The sequence below is a fragment of the Metopolophium dirhodum genome, chromosome 9 (assembly GCF_019925205.1).
Source record: "Metopolophium dirhodum isolate CAU chromosome 9, ASM1992520v1, whole genome shotgun sequence".
Lineage (NCBI taxonomy): Eukaryota > Metazoa > Arthropoda > Insecta > Hemiptera > Aphididae > Metopolophium > Metopolophium dirhodum.
Window position 1 is genome coordinate 4,001,672 of NC_083568.1, and position 14,495 is coordinate 4,016,166.

The 14,495-nt window shown below is 30.8% G+C and overlaps 2 protein-coding genes across 5 annotated transcripts in view; one reads left to right on the plus strand and one right to left on the minus strand.

Annotated features, from left to right (window-relative positions):
* The window catches only part of LOC132952267 (probable G-protein coupled receptor 21), a 122,143-nt gene that overhangs the window by 55,012 nt on the left and 52,636 nt on the right, over positions 1-14,495 (minus strand). The window contains exons 1-2 of one of the 4 annotated variants that reach the window (XM_061024509.1): positions 4,337-4,462; positions 4,134-4,266 (exon numbers count right to left, since the gene is read on the minus strand). The exons of 1 other annotated variant lie outside the window; for it this stretch is intronic. The gene's annotated coding sequence lies outside the window, so the exon portion shown is untranslated. Of the gene's footprint in view, positions 1-1,307; positions 1,454-4,133; positions 4,312-4,336; positions 4,463-14,495 lie in introns of those variants that run through there. 2 more of the 4 variants (XM_061024508.1, XM_061024510.1) reach the window with 2 other exon arrangements.
* The window catches only part of LOC132952269 (phytanoyl-CoA dioxygenase, peroxisomal-like), a 119,412-nt gene that overhangs the window by 33,194 nt on the left and 71,723 nt on the right, over positions 1-14,495 (plus strand). The gene's annotated exons all lie outside the window — the stretch shown is intronic.

A 14,495-nucleotide genomic window follows, 5' to 3' on the forward strand; every position in this document is an offset into this window, starting at 1 on the left:
CTATGGCGTGACAGAAAGTTAGGTACCTAACAATATACCGAGACCACGGATTCAGAATATTCGCTCTAGTACGGTGGCTCGTAACTGCAGGTGGTCCGTGGACCCTAAGTTCTAAGAGTCTCGTAGATTGGAGGGCGGGGGTACGGAGTAACCCTGAATTTATTTTTTAATAATATTGTTTAAATGATTCAAATCATCCAACGAATCATGATAACCGGTTAACGTGTAAACTGTTGTAATTAAAATTGAAATTTTAATGCAATTATAAGTACCTAATACCTATTTTCATTTAAATTCTACTCAATATTCGAAAATAGAAACACGGATACGCCAACACACATATCCATTTGGTGTTGACTTCAACGCTATTGATGATTCACATATTATTAAAGATGATATAATATAATATTCTATAAGATCAAAAGAATTCCACACAAAGATTTCCAATCAAAAAAAGTAATCGAATTTCGGTGTACATTGACATACTCGTCACGATAATAACTAAATCGTGAGACAGATCGGATGTCAAAGATGATATTATTGCTCTTTCTGAAACGGTATTGATCTCTCAAAGCAATCATACGAGCAAAATAACAAATATCACACTGCAATTTGAAGTAACATTAAAATAATTAAAAAAATGTAGAGAGGAGTGTCAAGAACCAAAAACACCGTATTAAATATTTTTTTTGGAATAGTATTACCTATTATTAATGTTATTATAGTTAGAATTATCACCACTATCATTAGTTTTATGAACAAAAAAGTTTTACTTATTTTAATTTACATTCGTCTTTTTATTAAAGTTTACTTCCAAATGTCATGCCAATAATTTATAATAATATTTATTAACAAGATACTAATTTTTTGAGCAATGATAATTGATAATATAAATCTACAGTACCCCCCCCCCCCCCCTACAGTACCATAGGCTAATGACCTGAGCAGTCGAAGCCTTAACCCTAAAAAAAAAAAAAAATTGATAATATATTTCACCTAATAGTTTACAATTAACGTTTTCGTTGCAGTACCTACACATCATTAGTTCAAATCCATGGCTTGTATCAATATCTTTTTATTCTAAGAAAGTCCCGATGTTCTTATAGGTTTTACAATGTACTAAATATTATTAGGTAGGTTTACTGTTATTGTGGTATTCATATTTCGTATATAAACAAGCTGCGAGTAATGTAATATCCAATTTTAGAATTGCGCAATTCTCATTCAAATAGAAGTAATATTTGCTATTGAATATTATCACAATAACTAAGTTTACATTTCGGTCTATTTAAAATATATATACCTACTCCTCTTATAACTAGGTCGGATAACTCGTACTAAATAGTTATGCGAAAACAATTGGAAATATACTGAAATTGAACTGCGTGCGTGTATGTGTGTTTATGTGTGTGTGTATTTTTTACCGCTCAACTGTCTTCTGGTTTTGGTCAACAGAAGCGGCTAAAAACCGTTCTGGATAAGCCGACGGGTGGCCGACAGGCAAAATTGGTTTTTTTATATTGTCATGGATCCCGCCGTGGCATCTTACCTGTATCAAAGTCAAGGAAAGAAGTTATAACGAAAAAAAAATAATAATGGCTTAAAAAGACGCTATGTATAGATCAGACGACTTAACGCTATATTATTATCCTTTTAATATAAGTGTTGGACGACACAATCATATACATTTATTTTGTAATATGAATATGATTTTGAACGTTTAAGGGTGATTCGCATCAAGCATCTTCATTTCCCCCTATCATACTTATATTCACATTTTATATGTTAACACATTGTGTAATATTATATTATATAATAAATAAAAGTAAATAATGCATTTATTAAAATCCTGAATGTTGGAACTGTTAAGTGTACTTAAAGACTTTATACATAGACTCTTAGATTTTTTCATAACTTTTAAAGAGTGTCCTGTATAAACGTTTTCTTTTTAAATGAGAACCATTTTTTCTTCTGTGAATTACTAAACAGATTATTGTTTTTAAAATGTTAATGCATCTTAGTTGAAATTTTAATTAATCAGTAATCACTACGTAATATTTAGCTACGTAGGTACGTAATATTTAGTCTAATAATTTTACACTCACAATTTTTATAATTATTTATTAATATTAAATAGGTACTGTCATTTTCAAATCAGCATAGCCCCCATAATATATTTAAAACTATAACCAAGGATTATTATCCTTAGTACATAAAATAAAAATGTGGACACGTGGATACCGCTCCATAGGCACAATTAGCCAGGCTTGGGGGGTTAAGCCTCCTATATTACCCGTAGCCCCCCCCCCGATTTTTAAATCATATTTTGGTTTAAAATATTAACTGTCAGGGCTTATGCTGCTGATACAATTTTAGCCAACCCTCCCTCCCCAGAAAATGTCGCTATAGTTGCTCCTATATAAATTAATAATTTTAGTACGTATTAAATTTAATTCGAAGTATTAGTATTAACATATGTATCGTTGAATTAAAATTGGAAGCCTTTGTATTTTAAATGTCACTGAATAATAAATAATTATAAAGGATATGCGTATCATGATTTCATTATAACGCAGTTTTATCGTAAATCAATCTTTTTGAATTCGTTCAAGTATTTCAGATTATTATACATCCACTAGAAAGTTCTTTGAGGAAAAGAATAAATATTTACAAAGAAAATGCATCTATATATTTCAGAATACATACCTACACGTTCGTATAAATTTTTAAACCATAAACAATCTTAAATTTTAGATAAAAAAAAAGATTTGATGGATGGTGGATAAAAAGAATTGCTTACTTACTCTTTTCACATTATTATATTATGTATATTTACTTTTTGTTCATACCAAAATTAAAAGTAAAAATATTAACATGATACGATAACACAATCATTACTGCTCCGCGGTAGGTACGCCTCAATGACATTTTATAATGCATTGAAATATACTAATATAATATGTACCTACAGCGGTATATTGGCACACGTGGGTTGTTTTATTTCTGACGGTAAATGTTTTATCAGATTTCACTTTTGACGATAATTTATTTATGTTTTATTGTCGTGCTGTGTAGTACAGTGTACAAAAACAATCTGAGCCACCGTGCGAGTGCGTTCGGCGGGATCCCTGCCCTTAACACGGAACCCATAAATCCAAAACGGCCAGCCATTTGCTTTTTGACATTTTGAAGAATGAAACGTCAATATTTTCGATTTTAATAAAAGGTCAACGTCGGCACACACATTGAATGCGAACGTAATTACAGGGAGCGACTATTTACGCAGACCTTGAACAGTGTATATTATGTGTGTGTGTGTGTTTGTGAGCGCGCGCTATGTACACGCCCGCGACGGTGTCGGCGGCGAGGCGCAATGCGATGTCGGACGGATCTTGTTGCGTACGCGGATAACACTTACGCTGCTTGGGTTCTCAAAGGGAAGAAAAGGAAGGGAAAAAACACTGAAAGAAGGAAAACCTAATAATAATATGCCGGGAGATCCTTGGTGACACACGAGAAGTATATAAAATACACACACACATATGTGCACACATATTATATTATTTATATTATTTTTTACAGTCCACGGGAACTTTGTCGGATTATTATAATGACACGCTCTTGTTTAACGAACGCCGCGGAAAACGGGATTTCGCGCGGAACGATAATGTTAGGACATAATAAAGTCGTACAAGATGGGTCTAAGTATCATATTATAGGCGCTCATAGTTGAAACTGACAAACTGTGTTGTTACTTGGGACGGTGCTTTCGGAAAATCTCCGTCATTAGTCGACTGTCTGTGATGTATTGTGTTTACTTATATGTCGTCAATTCCAATAATAATTACAATAATAAAGGTATAGGTATTAATTATAATACCATAGTCAGCTTAGTAAAGATTATGCATACTACCAGCATGGTTTTTAATATTGTGTAGTATAAATTAATAATATTATTGATATCAAGTTGTCAGTAGCTATATACACCTACTACAAAATCAGTTATTAGTTAAATTCATATTTAATATAAAATTATGTTATGCCTCTAAATTATAATTCAAAGTTTGGTAAATGTAATAAAATTAATTTTACTCGAAGATAAATAAAACGCTATAATTAATATAATATAATACCTTCTTAACGTTCCAGCGTGTCTCTGTTGTATTAGTATTATTAGTATTATTATTATTATCGTCATCATTCGGCATAATCATTATCACCGATCCGTGTTGCGATCTACCGTATTCGACAACCACTGAACTGACGCTGATTTAAAAAATAAAAAAAAAACTTAAAAGCAATATTAAGTTGTTCGCGAATTGCGGTGTTGGCATACTGCACGATAAATACGATTTGAGTGTCCCACGAATTTACTAATTGGCGCTGCTAAACGGTTGTATCCGACGGGTGCTTGTATGATTCGTCACGAACAGTCGGAATAGTCATTCGTTCGAATGAATAGGTGTAGGTACAACTTTATAACGTAAGATAATATTCCAGTTAAAAAGACAGTTAATATTCCAGTTAGTTCCAGATAATATTATTTTGTAAATCCAACAAGAATTAATTTCTTAAAATGCGGCACAATATCTTATCTGAACACAACAATAATTGATTTATTTATAAATTAAATTTTTTTCCTATCGAAAATTATTATTTTAGTGATGGTGTGATGCTAACGACGATAACTAATGGCGCAGCCAAGGGTGGCAGGGGGGGATCAATAGATAACGTATACAATATAACAATTTATTTCCTCAATCCTCATTCCTTATCCCTTAAATTATCTGTTTAATATTATAGTGTGTTCGTCTACAAAAATCATAGAGTTAATAACATATTATTATATTTACCCAGTTATTTTTTCTTCTTGTAAAATATAAACGGACGTTGAAAATCCGATTCGCGGACTCAAAAATATTTAATAATACTTTATATTTTATTAACGTATCATATTATTCTAACCATTTCTGAAAACGATATTCAGTATTACCTTCGATCAATAAATTATGCCACGGGGCATCTATGACCTATGCTGTTACTTTATACATTTTACCCATATTATATTAATAATTGTTCCATTCCTCATTTGTGAATTGTGGCTCTACGGTCTTATAAACAAAACATTTTAAGCTACTTATATTATGTTTTATTCTTGTGATCAGACTTTATTACTATATGGTTGAAACTTAAATTCATAACTAATGTCGTCAATATTAATTTCATATTGATACTTCAACTAATTTAGTTTTTAAACTTTTAGTAATTTATAACCTATCATAAGTAGGTATATTTTTATATTTTATTATTTTATAGGATGTAATTAGGTATTATGACTTGCGAATTTATAAGTACCCAAAAAGTGTTATTCATTTTTAATAATTAGCATATTAATTTATTTTAATTCTAAATAAAGAATATATTGTTATGAGTTATAACTGTGTAGGATAATATAATACTTTTAATAAATAATTTTATTTATTTTGACATTTAATTTTCATATTTTGTATACCTAGTTCGTTTAATTGTTATACTATAATTGATCAGCGGTAGCATGAAGCAAAATGGATTGGTCAAGGAATAAATTAGGAGAAAACGAAAGTAATGAAAACGTTGCCTGTAAGAAGTGAAGAAGACCTTACAGTAGATAACTATGTTTTTGAGAAAGCCCAGAGCTTCAAGTATTTTAGGAGTAACAATCGCCGGTAACAACGGCTGGAACACCGAAATAAACAGTCGCTTGCTCAAAGCGAAAAGGAACTTTTTTGCACTAATAAAATATTTCAAGTCAAAACTATTCTCTAGAGGAACAAAAGTACGCCTGTACATGAGTATTGTAAGGCCAACGTTAACTTATAATTGGTGTGAAGTATGGCTGATGACAGTGTAAATTGAACGAAAACTCAAATAATTTGAGAATATACAGTACCAAGAGTCCAAGAACAATATGTGGACCAGTTTTTGATACCGGAATAAACAGATGGTGTAGAAGAAGAAACAAAGAAATAAGGGAAATCGCCAAAGTACCTTTCGTAACAAGTTATGATGGTCGGTAATTGGGGCATATTTTATCTACCTGCTTCGTATAAAATATTTATTTACATTTTACTAATAGGGCATTGGGCCACAAATGAAATCTATAATTTTAAAGTGTACGCGGGGATTGGGCCATAAATGTGATGTATAGCATAAAAATATACGAATATATAACGTTTATTATTATTTTTCTAATACATTAATTTACGCGATGGGGTGAGGGTAATAGCATCGTCAAACAAATATGTGTCAAAAATAAAATTGGAAAATGTTGTTAAATTTATTGTTCTGTGGCATCTATCACTTACAAAGTCCCTTACAACGCAGTTACCTGCTTCTTTTGGATTTCAAAATAAAATTCCAAATATATTTCCTAGCCATTTACCTATTTCAGAAGTATTATCTTTATATTCTTTACTTAAGCTTACAGCCTGAATTTTTCACCATTATGATTGAGCAACGTAAAATCGACATCCTATAATTTACATGCCAGCACATGTATACCTATGCTTAATTCCTTCTTGTGAAGTCTTTACACCGACAGTAACTTTTGTTGACTTAAATTGTAAACCATGATCAAATCAATAAAGGATAATTTAATTTTCATGTTTTTATATAAGTATCTTTTTGCTTGTCTTGAAGTAGACAAAATACTAAAGGAACATAATATGAATAATCTTTATAAGCATAAATAGAAAATAATTGATAAAAATGCTTTGCACAGTATTCGAAAGTGTCAACTTCAATAGATTTTAACGAACATAGGAAATTTCAATTTGTAATAAGCAATTTTTATATGACATATTAATTTAGCGGCCCAATTACCAGATACAATAACAAAAACCGTTGAAAATAGTGTCCCAATTACCGGGTCTATCTGTTATAAATGTAAAACTGTAATGGACCTATTACCATTTTTTTTGAAAAAAGGTTGACTGTGGCCCAATTCCCGGGCGCCCACGCGAAGGGCTAAAGAATTCAATGGTTTGGACAAACAATGAGACGAGAGAAAACAAATGAAGCTGCAATTGAATACATACAACAAACCAACAGGTAGATGACCTAGAGACAGACCCAAGAAACGATGGATGGATGGATGGATGGAGTGCAACAAGATATAGACAAACTAGAGGTAACAGATTAAAAGGAAAGATACAGGATCGCGATTATTGAAGATCAGTGACGTTGGCAGCCAAAACTCTTGCAAAGCTGTGAAGGCACATACGAAGGAGAAGAAGAAGAAGAATTGCTCAGCTGTACAGTATAGGTTTCAAGCCTACCTCGTCACTCAGTGAATCACTGTAATTGTAAATTGTAATGTATGTGTACAATTATAATTCAATGATAAATCATTGCATACAAAATCGATATTTTTAACTAAAATGGGTGTGTCAGCATATACATTTTTATATATTATGATATTGATATATTTAGATTGCAATATATAGTAATTTATTTTACTATTAGTAATACGGTAGTTGAAATACGGACTAAATAGGCTTAAAATTAGTTTTAATATTTTTAAAAATATGTCATATTAGTAAAATATAATAATATTACATACAAGTTTCAAGTCAGAATAATACTTTTGAATGATAACAAAATAACTAAAATCGTTATTCTTTATTTAAATATCTATAATTTTGTCAAAATTTGAACTTTAAATGTCTAAAAATTTTTTGTTAAAACATTTTATTAGATTATTTGGTCCCATATACTTATGGGAAACGTTGAATTAAATTATCAAGCCTTCTCAGTAAAACATTTTATAAATATTTAACTGGAAAATACTTCACCAATGTTCAATAACAAATACTGTAAAATTTGAAATTCAAATATTTATAAAATAAAATGTTGCTCATGTATCTTTATAATCTTTTTAAATGTTTATTAAAACGTCGCAAGAGGAACCTTGTAAAACATTTTCAAGCGTTTTAACCGAGCAAAAATATTTTTATTGACATTTAAAGAAAAAAAAAATCAAAGATATCAAATGTCTGTAAATTATTTCAAAATATTTTAAAAATTATAGTATGTATAACTATGGACAATTTCAAGCATCTATGGTTATTTATTTTTGAGTTATAACAAAAGCAGAACATTTTTTGTTGTGAAATCGTTATTTTACGCGTGAATATTCAAGTTCATCAAAATTTAAACTTCACTCATATAAAAATATTCGTACAATAACGCTCAACTTTTATTTTATTTTCCAGTAATAAAAACAACTTGAGCGGAACTTTGTATACAATTTTCAAGGTTTTCACCCAGAAAAAAATGTTGACGACTTTTAAAACAAATAAAAAAAAATGTTCACATGTCTAAAAATATCTCAAAAAGATTCAATATATTTTTATTTTTTAAATTATAATACTATGTATACAGAAAATACTTATATAAACATTTGGTGAACATTTCAAGTATTTACTGTTATTATATATAGTTATAGTATATTTGTCTGTTTGAAATACCACAAAATAAGAAAATCGATTTTTTCAAAAACTGGTTTTACGTGAAAATTCTCGTTTTGAACATCATACCTATGTATACATTGTAGTACTGAATCAAAAATTATGTTCAACAGCTTTGAAAAAATCAATTTTTTTTACAGCTTTTTTCAAAGCACATAACACTAATATCAAAACAAAAATAAGTTATTAGGTACTTATTTTATTACCGTTAAATTTAGGAATAGAAATTACTATACAATATTAAAATAATAATATTCAAGTTTTGTTCTATATTATGTACAACTCGTAAATTAAGTTTTAAAAATGTATCTTGCTGTATTACTGTGACCTCTGTACTCATATCATGTTTCAAACACAACATAAACTGAATCTAATCTGGTCAGAAATGTTTTGGTTTACCATTATTGTCAAATAAAAAACAATAGTACGACATTATGGCCTTTAGAGGCGGACCAAGTGAATCGAATGCCTTTTCTGAATCTATAATTACATAGTACGATCGCGGCTTAACGTCCCCTAGCTGAAGATCTGGTCAACATCGACCCTGCCTATTCGACAAGTGAAAAATGCACAATTTTTTATGTCTCCATAAGGTGCGTTACTCGTGTATCATAATATGGGATACCTTTTTTATATTTCCGATGTGCCTGATCATCGATGTTGCCCTGGATACCGACACAAACCATAGCGATTTTAATTTTATTTTTTACTATGTATTCGAGGTTTTATGTCCAGTATTTATATACGTATCTACATCGAATCTGTACGGTTACATTTTTATATTTACAATGCAACTATGTGGAATCGTATTACAATAAAGGACCAGAGAAAACGGAAAAACATATACCCACGTAAATAAGTAAGATTTAATGTACCTACCTAAAATAAAGTGAAATACAACGAGAGAACTCGTCGTCTCGTTTTGATCACTTTTTTCAGGACGTTAGCCATGTATGGAATTTTTTCTTAAAATATGAACATGGCTGTTATAACGTACAGTGCCGGTAAAACGATTCAGAGTGACGTTCGGTTTTACTATAGACCGATAAAATGGCCAATGTGTAGTTAAAAATGCGCGCTTTTAATCCTTCGTTATTGTTTTACGGTTTACACGATTTTCTCATGACTATAATATTATGATTGTAACATTTAAAAAATACCCACCTAAGTTTTAGTGTCTTGAGATTTTTTCGAGAACTATACCTCTTCTACCTATGCACTATAGAATACAAACTGCAGTACCTATTCATTTTTCAATCTGCAGAAGTGCTTTGCATGACACTTTTCACTTCAGCGAAAACGAGTGTTTTTAGTAGAGAAAAAACGCAGACATCACTATGTAAAAACAAGTACACTCCTCACTACCACTGTAGGTACACCACATCGCTCAGAATTTTTCATCAACTTTTTACCGAGAAATATTATATTATGGTATTTTTCGACATAGATTCCATACTATAACAGAGGTACCAACCAACGAACTAAGTATAAATCTTCTACTACCAATATACAACAACAGCTGTTATTCTAAATATTATAATATGTGCCGTGACTTGTATAATTTATGTGTTTACTGTTTACCTCTCATTGAAGTCAATTCGATTAGCCAGTGTAATTATTGTTTATATTTAACTTTAGTCTAGTATATTATATTTTACCTACATACTACATAGAAACTCGAGGAAGTCAAAATATTCTTTTACACTGTACTTTTCCTTGAATTTACCAGGCGGTAACAGACAGTTTGTTCGGCAACACTAATTTTATTATTTCTAATGATATTATAAAATAACGTCATAACTCCCAAGATAACAATATCAAATCGCACATTATTCTTTCTCGAGTATCACATACACATAGATAGTATAATATTATAATAATATTGGGGGACGAGGTGGCCGAGTGGTCTAACGCGACGGATTCGGCACAGCCGGTCCGAGTTCGATCCTCGACCACTGGGCGGCATTTTTCTCCGTGCAAGTCACGGTGTCCGGAGAACAAGTGCCGCCATCCCCCCACCCCGGGGCACGGCAGAAACCTACGGGTGCCCCATTAGAAATTCTGCCAAACACAACACACACGTGTACCAACCTACCCAATATAAAACCTACCAAACCTACCCAATATAAAAACCTACAGTGCCCTCCCCACACCCAATGGCCTATGTTGCCGCGGGTTACCCAATAAAAAAAAAAAAAAAAAAAAAAAAAAAATATTATAATACTAAACAACAATAGTGAAGAAATATTACCTATATAATTTATTTTATTGAATAATAGATTGGTAAAGCGAGGTATTATGTCGTGTATGTCCGTTGGTGATATTTATTTAAACGTTTATGACGAACATAATATTATTATACACCTAATAATATGTACCTATAATAACAATAATTTCCGGTAAAGCTCAAAATAACATTGAATGTTACCTACGATACGACAACATCGATTGGCGTACAGTCGTTAGTGCGTGGGATACATGCCTAAGTAAAATTACTAAAATTGAATAAGTAAATAATATTATATCAAGACACCAGCTTGTAAACTCATCGCAGACATACTTCGTTTTACACTATACCGCGGTATATTCGGTACAATACGAGCGTATTTTTGTTCATCGACATGACGTCATCGCGACCGGAAAACAATCGGGTTTCGATCGGCTGCGATTCAGACGTCTCCGGAGAGACCGACGAAGAATGCGATTGCGCCAAAAGCCTTCCCTACGCGGATTGGATACTCAAGCAACCTGACGGCACTCGGTGTCCGGTACCGAGCACGGAGATGGTGGACGGCGTGAACGCTGCGCTGAGTTGTTTGTTCGAGGCGACTAGTGGCAAACTACGACACCGGAAATCCGGTAAGAGCACTCCACGACACTGACCGTCTAAATCGCGAGACGAAATCTCATTATTAATATTGTACGTATATACCGGCACCGTAGAGTTTTATTTACCGGAACGAAGGCGGACGAGAAAGTGTGTTGTCACAAAAAAAATAATATGATATCGTTATAAAAAAAATGAACAATGGTGTAACCAAAATGTATTTTATTTCAACGATGGTAAAAAAAAAAAATAATAATAGTTAATATTTATCATCGATAATAACGCGACAATAATATTATAGCACGTTTTCGAGTATATAAGACATAACGATACTATTTATGTCGTATGTCTTCTCAATTCAAAAGCTCTGATTTCGTCAAAGGTCGATAGCAGACGGATTTGATTCAGACACATCGATAAAAAAAAAATACTTCACGACCCGGGTGACGTGTGTTAGCCGCAGTACTGTGCCGTGTTAGCCGCGTTTTTGGAGAGGACTCGGTGGACATAACATAATATTTAGAAAATATGGAAAAGGGTACCGAATTGTTGTTCGAATCCGAAATTCATTCGAAATAAATATATGGTATAATGTTAATTTCGGTTATAATATCATAATCTCATCCGCATCGCGGGGGAAAAAAACTCACTGTTCGTATACACGCCATTTGTCCCGCTCTTTTACAAAATATATATTTTTTTTGTTTATGTCAGCAATATTAACGTGTAATTAGCATGGCCAAAATTAAAATTTGCATGCTGTTGGTTAAACCGTTATACCATGACGATGGGCCGTACATTTTAACAGGGTTGGTGTGCTATACTGGTGCCGCTATATTATAGCGACACCAGACAAACAAAAAAACACAAAATAATAGGAATAATTTATTGTAATTAATTGTAACTATATTTTTGTAAAACAAACTCGTCACATAACATAATATATTTTATTTTTGATTAGGTATCATGATAAAATTAATTTCATGATAACACGTGTAAAGAAATCGTAATAGAGTTACAATTCAATTATAATAAATTATAATAATTATTATTATGATTATTTTTTGGTTTTAGTCAAAAAAAAATAAATTAAAAATGTTAACCTGTATAAGAATATATATTATTATTTTGCTACTCTTTATATTAACTAAGAATTGACGCCCATGCTAATGACCAAGTTGTCGAAGCAGAAATTGTATAGATTTCAAGACCAATAAAAAAAAAAAAAAAAAAATAAGAATTGACGTATGTATTTTTTCAAACACATTTTATTAGGTACCTATATAGGTATATAGTTATCTTTGTGTAGGTATTTTTTGTAAAAATTATAACAATAAGAATTATAAATTATGATTTATATCATTCTGTTAGTTTAATTTAAGCAATACGATTTTGGTACCTATTCTTAATATTTTATATATAATATTATTATAAACCAATTAATTATAATATCAATAGTTAGGGACGCATCTAGATTAAATAAAAACGCACACCGGGATGCAAATAACTTATGACCTTTTGTGAACCTTTTTTATTCGAACGTAACTTATCTGCTGATTATAATTTCGGACGCAAGTAGTATGAACCAAATTTAAGCAGATAACACAATTGCAATGAACTTTTTTGTATGTATTATGACACTTTTGCTGAAATATTACTGCAATTATAACACTTATAGGTAGGTATAGTACCTACCTAACTACAGACCACGATTCACAAATACTGATAATATTTGTGTATATTTAAACGTTACTTAATACTAAATACTAAATACTAAATACTTAATACTAAATACTAAATACTTATGCTAGGTATTAATAAACTATTCGCATAGACTGCAACTATTTGCTACTTTGAAAACAATAATCCGTTTTTAATTATTTTAAATCACAATTGATTGCCTCACAATATTTTGTAAGTTTTCACTAACTGTTCAAAAGATAAAACTAATATATTATCATAAATTGCGTAATGCATTCCATTGGTATAACATTATTAGATATTAAATTATAACAAATTATAGAATTGATTAAAATATCGTATTTTTTAAATTTGTTTCTGGAACAACACCACTGTACAAACTACAAGTAAAAAGAGTTCCTCCAACCACGTTCAGAGAAAAAAGAGAAATTATTAAATTTGTTGTACACTTTGGTAATTTGATTTGGCAAAACGTGATTTTCAAATTTATTTATCATTATAATACCCATAATAATATTATGTAAGTAAAGTAATTGTATTTTGTTATTTATTACTAAAATATTGAATGATAATAATATGTGAATATGCGTCGGTACCTACTCGTAGTATTGAATATTTATTTATTATAATGATGGTCATTGTTTTCCACGAACAATGTGTTTTCTACATATTAAAAAATCTACCTTACAACTTACAGGGCTGACGGAACTTTTGTTCGTCCCAAATGCCACTGGTGCATTTTTCTTGCGTACATCAGACCATACTTTTATGAAGGAATTCCCACTCTCTCTTTGTTTAAAAATCACAACTAGAACTAACGTATAAAATATTTGTCACGAACGAATAGGTAAGGCGAATGTAATCTGAGGTTTTTTTCAAAAAGTACAGTTTTTCACACGAAAGCGTACACATAGACGGTGTGTGATTTTTTTTTTAATCATTATTAAAGAAGCATATAAATTGTTCTCGTGTTTTTAGATTAACTACAGGGTATTTACTACCTATTTTATAAACAGTGCAGCGCGTGTAGAACCATAGGCCAGAAAGCATCACAATCCCTAGTGGGCCCTTAATGCATTTACCCCTCTCCAGGAAGAAATCTATAATATTTGTATTCACTTCGTAAATCTTTTAAGTAGATATAAGCTCAACATTATGTGTAATCGATTAAGGAATAGTGTTCTAAATCATTCTTTTTAATCTAAATCACTTGCTATATCCATAAGAATATAAGATATTATAAACATTAATGTACCTATATATTATAATAGACTAGTTATGATACAAAATACCTACATGCCTATGTTATTCCATTTTATTAAATCATTAATGTAATTTCAAATAAATCATAATAATAAAGAAAATAAGACTGATAATTCAACCATTAATCTTAAGTTATATTAAATATTTTTTTTTCTCTCATATATTTGATTATTCTTTTATTTTATATTTCGAAAAAA